This window comes from Acipenser ruthenus, chromosome 26, assembly GCF_902713425.1.
Source record: "Acipenser ruthenus chromosome 26, fAciRut3.2 maternal haplotype, whole genome shotgun sequence".
Taxonomy (NCBI): domain Eukaryota; kingdom Metazoa; phylum Chordata; class Actinopteri; order Acipenseriformes; family Acipenseridae; genus Acipenser; species Acipenser ruthenus.
This window is the reverse complement of record NC_081214.1, coordinates 16313627-16326963: the sequence shown is the minus strand read 5'-3', so window position 1 is coordinate 16326963 and position 13337 is coordinate 16313627.

Here is a 13337-nt window from a genome sequence, read left to right as displayed (position 1 = left end):
ATTAGTACAACGACACTCGCTTGTTTAAAGTTTAAAGTACCTAACACAACATTTTTATGTTTTCTGTTTGGCTGGTATGTGGAAACCCGCTTCGTAGTACTTTAGGTGCCTGGGGTTAGTAATGGCATCTTTATTGCAGTGGAACAATTTCATGTATGATACTAAAATTAATATACTGTTGTAAAGAAAAACTAGGAATTTACAGAAATATGTGTATGAGTATACTGTTTTAATTAATGCCTGTTGTTTTTAGTAATAATGACCATATTCTGAATACAATACCCCAGTGAATCTGGCAAATATATTTTTGAGGCATTAAAAAAAAAAACTACTGAAGCTTTAATTTGTTTTTTTAGCACATTTATTCTTTACCTCAACTTCTCAGGGAAGGTATTTAAAACTGCTCAGGTGGTCCAATCTGGAACACCTGTATAACTGACCAGAATTAGACAACACAGAACTGAAAGGAAAATAATCTGTGTTTTTTTGTTTGTTTGTTTGCTTCACACTTACTATTCAAGAATTTGATGTTTGTCGTTCCAGCACCTGCGACGTCAGATGTTATCATTATCTGAGCTGGGGTTTAATTCACTGCTGTGATTGTAAAACAAACTCTGAGCAGGGAACACCCTTCTGAAATAATTAATGCTGTATCTGTGAACTAAACGCTGCACAGCATTGTTCCAGTTTCCAGTGCATGTAATATTAGAAGTGCAGCTTCTAATTCTGTCCACATGGGGGCAGAACTAACAAACAATCGAAGGAAAGAGGGTCATTGTGCATTCAACACGAATGCTTAGGCATTGAGAATCTTGAGTAGACCATAAGGTAAACCACGAGGTACCACTGTATAATAAATGCATGGTAAATTGTGTAAACTATGTCATATGTAGAGTATTTTACCACAGTGCAAATACATCTTGTAAATGAAATTTAAAAAACTGCTAAAATGTCATAATTAAGCATTAACAACTCACAGCTAATTTAAGGGCTTCTACACAAACCAGGTGTTATTATTTTCAATTTTTGATTTTTATTTCACCATGAAACAAGATTATATCTGACCCATAGTACTGAAATGACAGTTGCAAGTCAGTTTCAGCCACGATGGGCAAAACAGATCACATATATTTCACAAGGTGGTCTCAAATGCATGCTGCAGAACACATTTTAACACTGATACCCACCCCCAACTCCCTTTAAGGACTCTACACACCAATATATACATTCCAGATGACATTTATTAAAATTTAAATACATGTGTGTTATAACATGACCTCTATGGTGCATGACAGGTATATTTCACGAAATTGTTTAGTTAGCTACTACCACTGTGTTAGTTTTGTTCAAAGGTACAAGAAGACCGATGTCTGAAAGTTTGTGAATTGAGCATTCATTACTGGCTGAGTGAGGGCAGGGATTTATCAATATGAGCTGGAAGCTAGTCTATGATAAAGATCTTATGATAGTTGCTAAAGATAAAGGTTGGTTTGACTCCAGTATTCTGAACTGATTCCTCTTTTGTAAACTTACACCAACTAACAAGCACACTGACTACACCCCTGTATAAATATTTTCAAGCAAGGGTAATTACTGGCATGCAAATGATAGCAAAGTATGTAGCAGGGTGGGGGCACATTGTTCTGCAAGATAGACACATATTCTGAAGGACTAATGTCATGTCATCACTCAGGATAAAACACAGAAACAGATTACATCAAGATTCTGCAAACTGGAGGAAAAGCGAGTGCCCAAATGCATGTACTGAATTTTTGAGATCCTTTAAGACCCGACTTGACACAGTTTGAGATCAAGAAACTTGGAACTGGACGAGCACTGGCGAACCAAATGCCCTCTCTCATTAGTACATTTTGTTATCTTCTTTTGTTCTTATATTGACATCTGGGACCAGCAAGATGCTGAAGTGCTGTGCACTTATCAATGAGTTCCTGTGTTCTTATGTTCTTGTCACTGGCTCCAAACCATCTTTAGAGGAAGAAACGTGTTGGCTAATGACGCGAAGGAAAGAGTTATAGACGGAGAGCCGTCTCGCTCTCCAGATGAAAGGGCATCGGTAACAGAATACACGAAAGTAAGGCATGCAAACTGGGAACTTTTTTTAACTTAGTATGGTAACAGATATCACTTTTTAAATGGTGTCCACTGTGTTTATTGTCATAGCAGGACAGAGGCCCTGCACATTCAAATATGTGGTTCTCAAGAGTGGGCTCAAGAGTGGGGGAACAGCCTGGAGCCGAGATGGCGTCCCTTTTCACAGCCACATGTTAATTAAGGTGAATTGCTTCGGTGTGCTGCCTTTCTGGGTAGGTTGATTGACTGATTGATTGGCTAGACGTGCAGTTCCTGGTTGGCTGATCAATCAGTCAATTAGCCACCTGGATAAGAAAGAAATGTTTTGTGGGCAAAGAAGAAAGCAAGAGAAGGATGGAGAGCAGCACATGTCCTCTCTGTCTATGCAGCGAGATAGCCGTAGAGTGGGTACTGTTTTTGTTTTACATAGGGTTTTGATATGTGTGTTTGTTTAAAAACGTTTGTTTTGGGAGTTAATAAAAAGTGTGCGAAAGTGCTGAATTGCAGTTTTCAGGGTCTCTGTTTGCTATTTCTGCCGCTGGACAGCCTTGACTGCGACACTGCTTTACCACAGTTAAGTTAAAAGAAAACGTGATAGCGAGGATTGGGAAGACGTACAAGATCTCCCTTATCTTCATTTCAGGGTTGGTACCATGGCTAATATCAGTTAATGTGGCGCCAAACAAGAATCTCCTTCAATCATGTGATGGTTTTCCATAGGAAATCAACTGGTAATTGTATTGTACTGTATTCCAAGGTAATGCTTCAGCGACAAGATAATACCAGTGGATGCTAAAATGTTTTTGTTTTTTTTTTTTTTACAAGAATATGAAATAGTAACAGCTTTAAAGTAATTGTGGCAAACAAAATAATTCCATAATTATACATATTAGCATATATATATATATATATATATATATATATATATATATATATATATATATAGCATTAATCATATATAGCATTAATATATATAGCATTAATCATAAGGTACCTATTTTGCACCTCCTTTCGCTACATAGGTCTCAAAATGTATTTTATATAGCAAACATATATTTTCATTTGCAAAAAATAATTATAATATTTTAGGTTAAAAGTTATAATGTTCTCTCTCCTTTTTTTCACAGGGTCGTAACATATTACTTACTGGCTGAAAGCATGTCACTCAATGGGGGAAGCAGCTCATTGGTTATTGTGGCAGGGACAGGTTCCCGTCATTGACTTCTCAGATGCATACGAGGCACTTGCAGGGGGAGGCATTCCTCAGAGAGGGAGAGGGAGAAAAAGAATCACATTCAATCGGCTTTGAAGCAAGCAGTGCTCGGACACAGCAGTCACAATTCTGTATTGTTTCATGGTTTTAGAAGACACTGAGTGTTAGCCGGAGCGTCTGAAACATGAATAGATTGGAGTTAGTTGAGGGGATTGTATGATCCTGTTATATAACCCTTATTAATGGTCTTACCATTGTTGGTATACCCTGGGAGGGTTACCACAGCAACCACATGCTTGCGCTTACCATTGTTGGTATCCTAGTGGCAGCATCCTGCCACTGCTCTAGAGACTGCCTTCTAAACAATGTTTGCAACCTTTGTTTCAAATAACGTCCCTGTGTTCCTCGTCTTTACTGAGGATAACCCACCCCTTTTATAGTTATTCACAGGAAATAATCCATTGAAGGGATGGGGACAATATCACCCTCCAGGTGAAATGACCAAGCAACTGCAACACCATCTGAAAGCATTGAGGTTTCTTTAGCCACGGGTAGAACCAGACAATGTTTTACAATAAAAAATACACATTTACAATAACATAACATTAAGATTCATGGAATTATTTTGTTAGTTACAAACACTTTAATAGAACAGCATGATATGGGGGTGAAATATCAGAGACACCAAAACTATTGTATTTTTGTTTTGTTTTGTTTAGAATCACTTTGTATAATTTTCTGTTTCAGTCATCATATTGTGCAAACCCAGGGCCTCCACAGAGCTCCGAAATGCTTTACAAATGGTACACCAGAGTTTTACTAATACTCTGCCCCTAGTGGATGCAATAAATACCACGTAGAACAAATGTTGTATTTTTTACATTCACTCGCTCTACTGAAGCCACAAAGGTGCTTTAAACTGTTGAGTGTGATGACTGAGACAGGATATATATATGCCCCACCAGCTGAAATGCTAGCTACAGGTTAACTGTCCAGCACATTTAACTGTTATCTTCACTACACAATACATTTGACAAACAGAAAAGTAGACATTTGCTAGTATGTTTGTGGAACCATTGGAAAGATGACAGTGGTCTGGGGCATGCAATATGTAAATAAATGTAATATAACTTGTATATAAATGGTGTAAATACAGAAAGCTTTATTTTGTGAACCGTACTAAATTAAATTAAAAGAAGTACAGCACAGACATGTAATCACAGCTTCATAAACAAAAATAATATCATAAGCTTTTACTTATTTACAGCAACAACTGGAATTTGCACTTTCACATACTAAACTATCCCAGTCCTATCTACAGAATGTGGAAATCAAATAACAAAGCTTCAAAATCAGATCGATGGCCAAGTTATGTTCCTTTTTTAAATTGAGAAATATGTTTTAAAAATAAAAAAGTTCATGCAATAAACAGGGCAAGTACAATAGTGATATGAATCATAGATAAATGACTAATACTCTTTGTTTATTGTATAATATTATACATTTCCCAAATTGTTTATCGGAGCTAAAGGGTTTTTAGAATTAGACCCAAAGTCTTGGCTTCTTTCCTGCCCTTGGGACAGCACCTGGCTGTTTAATAGAAAAGAGAGGAAATGACAGATTGCATTTCCCTGAGGTCACCAGGTCAAATAAAAGACTGTTACAATGAAACATGAAGTGCTATAAGCCACAATACCAGATTTTTATTATGTATGTATTTCTTAGTAGACAAACGTTTCAGCTAGTGCTTTCTTTAGTGTACTTATTATGACTTCTTAATTAGTACACTAAAGAATGCACCAGACAAAAAAAAACATGTGTCTACTTCACTGATAGTTTTACATTAGATCTGAGCATTTTACATAAGAACATTTACAAATGAGAGGAGGCCATTCATCCCAGCTAACTTCATCTGGTTCCTAGTAGCTGACTGATCTCAGGTTGGGTCTTAAAGGACCCAAGTGATTCAGCATCAACACGACTAGGTAACCCATTCCATCCCCTCACCACTCTCTATGTGAAGAAGTGTCTCCTTACCTCTGTCCTGATTCTATCTCCCCTTCATTTTCCCCTTTTATGATTTTAAATACATTAATCATGCCCCCCCTGATCCATCTTTGTTCCAGGCTAAATAGGTTCAATTCTTTCAGCCCATCTTTGTAGCTCAGTCCTTTAAGCCCTGTGATTAGTCTATTTGTTCTTTGTTGGGCTGGGTCTAGGGCCATAATGTCCATTTGGTACTGCGGTGACCAGAACAGGACACAGTACTGTAAATGCGGTCTCACCAGTGAGTTATTCAACCTCATCATAACCTCCTTGGATTTGTACTCTACACTTTTGGTTACATACCCAAGCATTCTGTTTGCCTTTGGACAGCAATGAGTATATTACAATACCAACGTCTTTCTCTTGGTGAGCAAAATCATGATACATACAGGAGATCTTTGATTTGTGTGTAACATCTGGTTGCAGATTGGATTGTAGACTGCAGATGTGTGTGCCTGGATTGGCAAGGTTTGTAGAACACTGCCATTAAAAAAAAAAAAAAACACAAAGTATATATATATATACTTTTTTAAAATGGCAGTGTTCTACCATATATATATATATATATATACAGTGCCTTGCGAAAGTATTCGGCCCCCTTGAACTTTGCGACCTTTTGCCACATTTCAGGCTTCAAACATAAAGATATGAAACTGTAATTTTTTGTGAAGAATTAACAACAAGTGGGACACAATCATGAAGTGGAACGAAATTTATTGGATATTTCAAACTTTTTTAACAAATAAAAAACTGAAAAATTGGGCGTGCAAAATTATTCAGCCCCCTTAAGTTAATACTTTGTAGCGCCACCTTTTGCTGCGATTACAGCTGTAAGTCGCTTGGGGTATGTCTCTATCAGTTTTGCACATTGAGAGACTGAAATTTTTGCCCATTCCTCCTTGCAAAACAGCTCGAGCTCAGTGAGGTTGGATGGAGAGCATTTGTGAACAGCAGTTTTCAGTTCTTTCCACAGATTCTCGATTGGATTCAGGTCTGGACTTTGACTTGGCCATTCTAACACCTGGATATGTTTATTTGTGAACCATTCCATTGTAGATTTTGCTTTATGTTTTGGATCATTGTCTTGTTGGAAGACAAATCTCCGTCCCAGTCTCAGGTCTTTTGCAGACTCCATCAGGTTTTCTTCCAGAATGGTCCTGTATTTGGCTCCATCCATCTTCCCATCAATTTTAACCATCTTCCCTGTCCCTGCTGAAGAAAAGCAGGCCCAAACCATGATGCTGCCACCACCATGTTTGACAGTGGGGATGGTGTGTTCAGGGTGATGAGCTGTGTTGCTTTTAAGCCAAACATAACGTTTTGCATTGTTGCCAAAAAGTTCGATTTTGGTTTCATCTGACCAGAGCACCTTCTTCCACATGTTTGGTGTGTCTCCCAGGTGGCTTGTGGCAAACTGTAAACGACACTTTTTATGGATATCTTTAAGAAATGGCTTTCTTCTTGCCACTCTTCCATAAAGGCCAGATTTGTGCAGTATACGACTGATTGTTGTCCTATGGACAGAGTCTCCCACCTCAGCTGTAGATCTCTGCAGTTCATCCAGAGTGATCATGGGCCTCTTGGCTGCATCACTGATCAGTCTTCTCCTTGTATGAGCTGAAAGTTTAGAGGGACGGCCAGGTCTTGGTAGATTTGCAGTGGTCTGATACTCCTTCCATTTCAATATTATCGCTTGCACAGTGCTCCTTGGGATGTTTAAAGCTTGGGAAATCTTTTTGTATCCAAATCCGGCTTTAAACTTCTCCACAACAGTATCTCGGACCTGCCTGGTGTGTTCCTTGTTCTTCATGATGCTCTCTGCGCTTTAAACGGACCTCTGAGACTATCACAGTGCAGGTGCATTTATACGGAGACTTGATTACACACAGGTGGATTCTATTTATCATCATTAGTCATTTAGGTCAACATTGGATCATTCAGAGATCCTCACTGAACTTCTGGAGAGAGTTTGCTGCACTGAAAGTAAAGGGGCTGAATAATTTTGCACGCCCAATTTTTCAGTTTTTTATTTGTTAAAAAAGTTTGAAATATCCAATAAATTTCGTTCCACTTCATGATTGTGTCCCACTTGTTGTTGATTCTTCACAAAAAAATACAGTTTCATATCTTTATGTTTGAAGCCTGAAATGTGGCAAAAGGTCGCAAAGTTCAAGGGGGCCGAATACTTTCGCAAGGCACTGTATATATATATATATATATATATATATATATATATATATATATATATATATATAATTCATATTTTTTTATTGATTTTTAGTTTATACAGAAGTTGCATATTAAAATAATGGAGAAAAACCAAACAAAAACATGTGGGTAACACAAAGTTCATCAGATATTTAGAGTTCCCTGTGTATTCAAGGTTGCCAATTTATTTTTGGGAAGCAGGGTATATGAGGTAAGGGTCTCTCCGTCAGCTGTTTTCTGTTACGGATACCTCAAGGATATATAACCTTCCAGAACAAGGATTTAAAAAAAAAAAGCTTAATCCTTATTTGCAAATACTAGATTTTTCCAGTTTGTTACCAGTATCCTTTTTGTAACCATACAACCCACAAATATCAGTTTTACTTGGGGTCCTGACCAATGAATCATTAATTTTGTAATAATTATTATATATATCTTTATCCGTTAGAGTCCGACCCAATGGCAGTGGGTAGTTCTGATACTGATTTAATGAAAAATGTTATATAATTCTTAGAAACAATGTGGCCTAGTATAATGCTTTGTGGTCTGAAGGGCAATATCCACTAAGGCTGGCTAACTAAAGGGAGATTCAAAGAGGAGATAGAGACAGTCCTTCTCTTGCAAAGAAACGAAACGTACAGCAGTGACCGAGTTCTCAGAATTTGCTGAATTCCAGCCAGTTGGCTCACACATGATCATAGATATTAGGAGACAAAACTAACAAATCCATGTAGACTCTGTCACTTTCGACCTCAAGGCCATTGCTGTTCGTTCCTATCAGCAGAAATGTAGCTGCACTGTTTTGCATCCTTTTCATTACTTCATTCTTGCCTGCTAAAGGAGCCCCTTTCCTCTTCTGCAGACTACCGCTTCACTCCACAGGGACCCCCAATGGCAGACCCGGGAATGACCATCAGAGTTTCTTTAGGCTTGCTCTCCACTGTAGTCAAAGAACACCTTGCTATGAACTGTTAAACCCTGAGTAGGGTGGCCATATGGCTCCAGGTCAAGCAGGTCTATTTGAGACAATGCAGTTTATGCAATGCATTGTGGTAGTTGTAGTTCACTGTGGGAAATGGTACCTAAATTTGTAGAAATTAAAAAAAACTAATTCAAATATTTCTCTTCACCTACACCCTCGAGGGCTCTTTATAGAGGAATCAAATTTGAACTAAATGTTTTGCAACCCACATCCTTGTTCTGCAGATATTACGGTGCATGCAGTTGGCTTACAATTGGGTTTGATGATTGCTTCTCATTGGCCCGGCATTGATGCCGCTGGCAGACCCAGAAAAACTGGGGGAATCTCGGCACACTTTTTTTGTAGCTAGACCTCAGAAGGCAAGGGTCATGGGGCTTCCAGAGTGGCTCACCTGGTAAAAGCATGGCCTCATGGTGTTATACAGTCAAGGGAGCGTATGTTGGCTTCCTGGCTGTGCCAAGCTGGCAGTCTTAGCTAGGACCTTCAGTTCTCCTGAACTGTTGTTGTAATTGTAGTGGTGACGGAACATAACTGGACATTCTCAATTAGGGAGAACATCCAGGGGACTCTAAATAAAGTTTTAAAAAGAAAAACAAAATCCAGGTCGTCACTGTATCAGGCGCTCATCCCATTGTCATTAACAAATGCAATCTGAAACATCGGTAGGAGGATAGGAGCGTATGATAAAAGTTTGCATGTCTCAAGATCAACAGATGCAGTGGATGTGTTTCAGAGGAGACTGGTGTGACAACTATTTTTATAACAAGAACCAGCTGTATTAGACCACCCAAGTTAGACCTGCAAATTGACAATAAAACTTGCAGACCCACGACAGTCATTGTACAACCCGCAAAATAGAACATATATGTGAGATCACTGGGTGATGTAAAAAACTGCTTTGTCATTATCAACATACGATTGTACGTACACTCCATTCATTGATGGGCTCTGTAAATGTAAATGAACCAATGTTGTAGTTTTCTTTTTCTTTTACTGAATCGAAATGTAATTTGAATAATTTTGATCAGCTTAATCATCGTCTAAAATGTTCCAGAGGAAGGGAGATACCCTGAACACCTATCCCCACCCCTCCACAGCAAATAGTCTGGACTAGCATTCCAGTTGATGAAACCTGGGACCTTTGAGATTACAAGTCAATACTTTTGTCGAACCAGAGTTACATCAATGAACCCACCCAATTGAACGTATGATAATGTTAAATAAATACACAGTCTGTCACTTGGCTGCCCATCAAAACAACTTTAGACAGGGTCTGGTGATCAACTGTGACTTCATGGAATGATTCCAAAGAAGGGCTACTTTAATTAACTGTTACGTTTTCATAACATTCTGGCTGTTTGTCTATATTGAAGTAAACTGAAGCAGGATGTGACCACATGTAGCAGGAGTAACATTGTTCCCTTGCACAATAGCTGTCAGTTGCCAGGCCTATCAACCTCCTTAATGGTACCTTAACTCTGATCACAACCCACTCCCACCCAATATAGTCCTTAAGATTTAAAAAAAGAGTGGAGATTTACAGGATGTACTCCTAGTAAAACTGTTTAAAGTACAGACGTGCTCAAATTTGTTGGTACCCCTCCACAAAAAACGAAGAATGCACAATTTTCTCTGAAATAACTTGAAACTGACAAAAGTAATTGGCATCCACCATTGTTTATTCCATATTTAATAGAAATCAGACTTTGCTTTTGATTTTTTATTCAACATAATATTGTAAATAAGAAAACAAATGAAAATGGCATGGACAGAAATGATGGGACCGCTAACCTAATATTTTGTTGCACAGCCTTTAGAGGCAATCACTGCAATCAGAAGTTTTCTATAGCTCTCAATGAGACTTCTGCACCTGTTAACAGGTAGTTTGGCCCACTCTTCCTGAGCAAACTGCTCCAGCTGTCTCAGGTTTGATGGGTGCCTTCTCCAGACTTCAAGTTTCAGCTCTTTCCATAGATGTTCGATAGGATTCAGATCAGGACTCATAGAAGGCCACTCCAGAATAGTCCAATGTTTTGTTCTTATCCATTCTTGGGTGCTTTTAGCTGTGTGTTTTGGGTCATTATCCTGTTGGAGGACCCATGACCTGCGACTGAGACAGAGCTTTGTGACACTGGGCAGTACGTTTCGCTCCAGAATGCCTTGATAGTCTTGAGATTTCATTGTGTCCTGCACAGATTCAAGGCACCCTGTGCCAGGCACAGCAAAGCAGCCCCAAAACATATCCGAGCCTCCTCCATGTTTCACTGTAGGTATGGTGTTCTTTTCTTTGAAAGCTTCATTTTTTCGTCTGTGAACATAGAGCTGATGTGACTTGCCAAAAAGCTCCAGTTTTGACTCATCTGTCCAAAGGACACTCTCCCAGAAGGATTGTGGCTTGTCAATATGCATTTTAGCAAATTCCAGTCTGGCTTTTTTATGTTTTTCTTTCAAAAGTGGAGTCCTCCTGGGTCTTCTTCCATGGAGCCCACTTTCGCTCAAAAAGCAACGGATGGTGCGATCAGAAACTGACGTACCTTCACCTTGGAGTTCAGCTTGTATCTCTTTGGCAGTTATCCTTGGTTCTTTTTCTACCATTCGCACTATCCTTCTGTTCAATCTGGGGTCGATTTTCCTCTTGCGGCCGCGCCCAGGGAGGTTGGCTACAGTTCCATGGACCTTAAACTTCTTAATAATATTTGCAACTGTTGTCATAGGAACATCAAGCTGCTTGGAGATGGTCTTGTAGTCTTTACCTTTACCATGCTTGTCTATTATTTTCTTTCTGATCTCCTCAGACAACTCTCTCCTTTGCTTTCTCTGGTCCATGTTCAGTGTGGTGCACACAATGATACCAAACAGCACAGTGACTACTTTTCTCCATTTAAATAGGCTGAATGACTGATTACAAGATTGGAGACATGTGTGATACTAATTAAAGAAACTAATTAGTTTGAAATATCACTATAATCCAATTATTTATTATCTTTTCTAAGGGGTACCAACAAATGTGTCCAGGCCATTTTAGAATATCTTTGTAGAATAAGCAATAATTCATCTCTTTTCACAGCTTCTTTGCTTTATTCTATGACATACCAAAGGCATGCAAGTGTACATGATAAAATAGCTTTTAATTTCATCACTTTTCAGGAGGAATGAAGCATTATTTCAATGTACCAACAAATTTGAGCACGTCTGTACATGGTGCTAACACAATCATTCCAGTAAATACTTACTTAATACAAATATACAGTATATTATCATCACTTTTGCACTCTTTTCCATAATGCACTTCTTATTAAAAGAACGCAGTCGACAAATGTAAATTGCTTTTGGGAGTTTGAGTTCTTGCAGGGAAAACTACTTAAAGAGTAAGTAGTGGGGTTCCAAAAAAAATATACTTTTTACACATAACTTTAAAATCTGTTTTCAAAGCTCTATTCAAAATGGACGCTATATTGCACTGGGGTTTGAGATCTGTGCTCTAAATCACTGCAGGAAGAGCAATTTAAAAAAAATAACATAACAACAAGTTCTCTGGCTTTTCTGTTCCATATCACATCATGTATCATTATTACTGTGTTACCTGTTTGACAATGTGAGCAATAATCCTTACACTATAGTTGACCAGAAGTGCAGTTTTGAAAGTGTTTGTAATATTTATTGTACGTTTTTTTTTTTTTTGCTGTCCCAGTTTTTCTTTGAATCTATGAGTGAAAGCAGGAAGTGATGAAAGAATTCCTTTAGACATTTTTTTTTGGCCACAGCTGACCCTCAGACTAGGCGTGTGGGGTGACGTCAGACCAGGAAGAAACGCAGCACTGCGAGGTGATCTGGTGAAATGTGCTTGACTGCACGTTTTAATCATACACAGAAAATAAAACAGTTGAACAAAACAGCACACAGCACTTTGAGCCAAACTAAATAGACAAACAGAACGGACTAACACTAAACAAACAGTGAATGAACAAACAAGTATTGTGCTGGCTTAAAAGCCAGCATGCTTAACAATTGTCAGTCTCAGTCTCTCTCTCTCTCTCACCTCTGCTATTCTGCACTACAAAAAGATTGCTGAGTTGACAATACCCATCTTCTCTCTATATTTGAGGCCATTGTGTACAGTGTGTATAGAAACAGTGGATGATGTATTATAGCATGTATTATACCAAATGACATGACTGGATGTCTGACAGGCTGCTGCTGGCAGACTTGGGTAAAGGTCTCTCTCTCCTCACAGCGGCTGCATTGGAACATTGAGCCTGACATTTCCAGCCACATTGTTCATATGGATTACGGTGACCTACTTTGTAATGTACTGACTGGCTGAAATTGTGAATTGGGAGCCATGCAAAAATACATGGAGGGCTTTCCTTTTTAAAAGGTCCGTCATGGTCAATTTGCACAGAATTTATTATTATTATTATTATTTATTTCTTAGCAGACGCCCTTATCCAGGGCGACTTACAATTGTTACAAGATATCACATTATTCTTACATACAATTACCCATTTATACAGTTGGGTTTTTACTGGAGCAATTTAGGTAAAGTACCTTGCTCAAGGGTACAGCAGCAGTGTCCCATACCAGGGATTGAACCCACAACCCTCCGGTCAAGAGTCCAGAGCCCTAACCACTACGCCACACTGCTGCCCTGCAATTTGCAGTTTAATGTGCTTTTCCATGCTTTACCATGGTAACCTTAATAATTAGCTGTGGGTTATCTTTGCTATGCTTTCACCATGGTATACTGCAGTAATCATTAATTAGGGATTTTTCATTTTAACAAAAGTGCTCAATAGC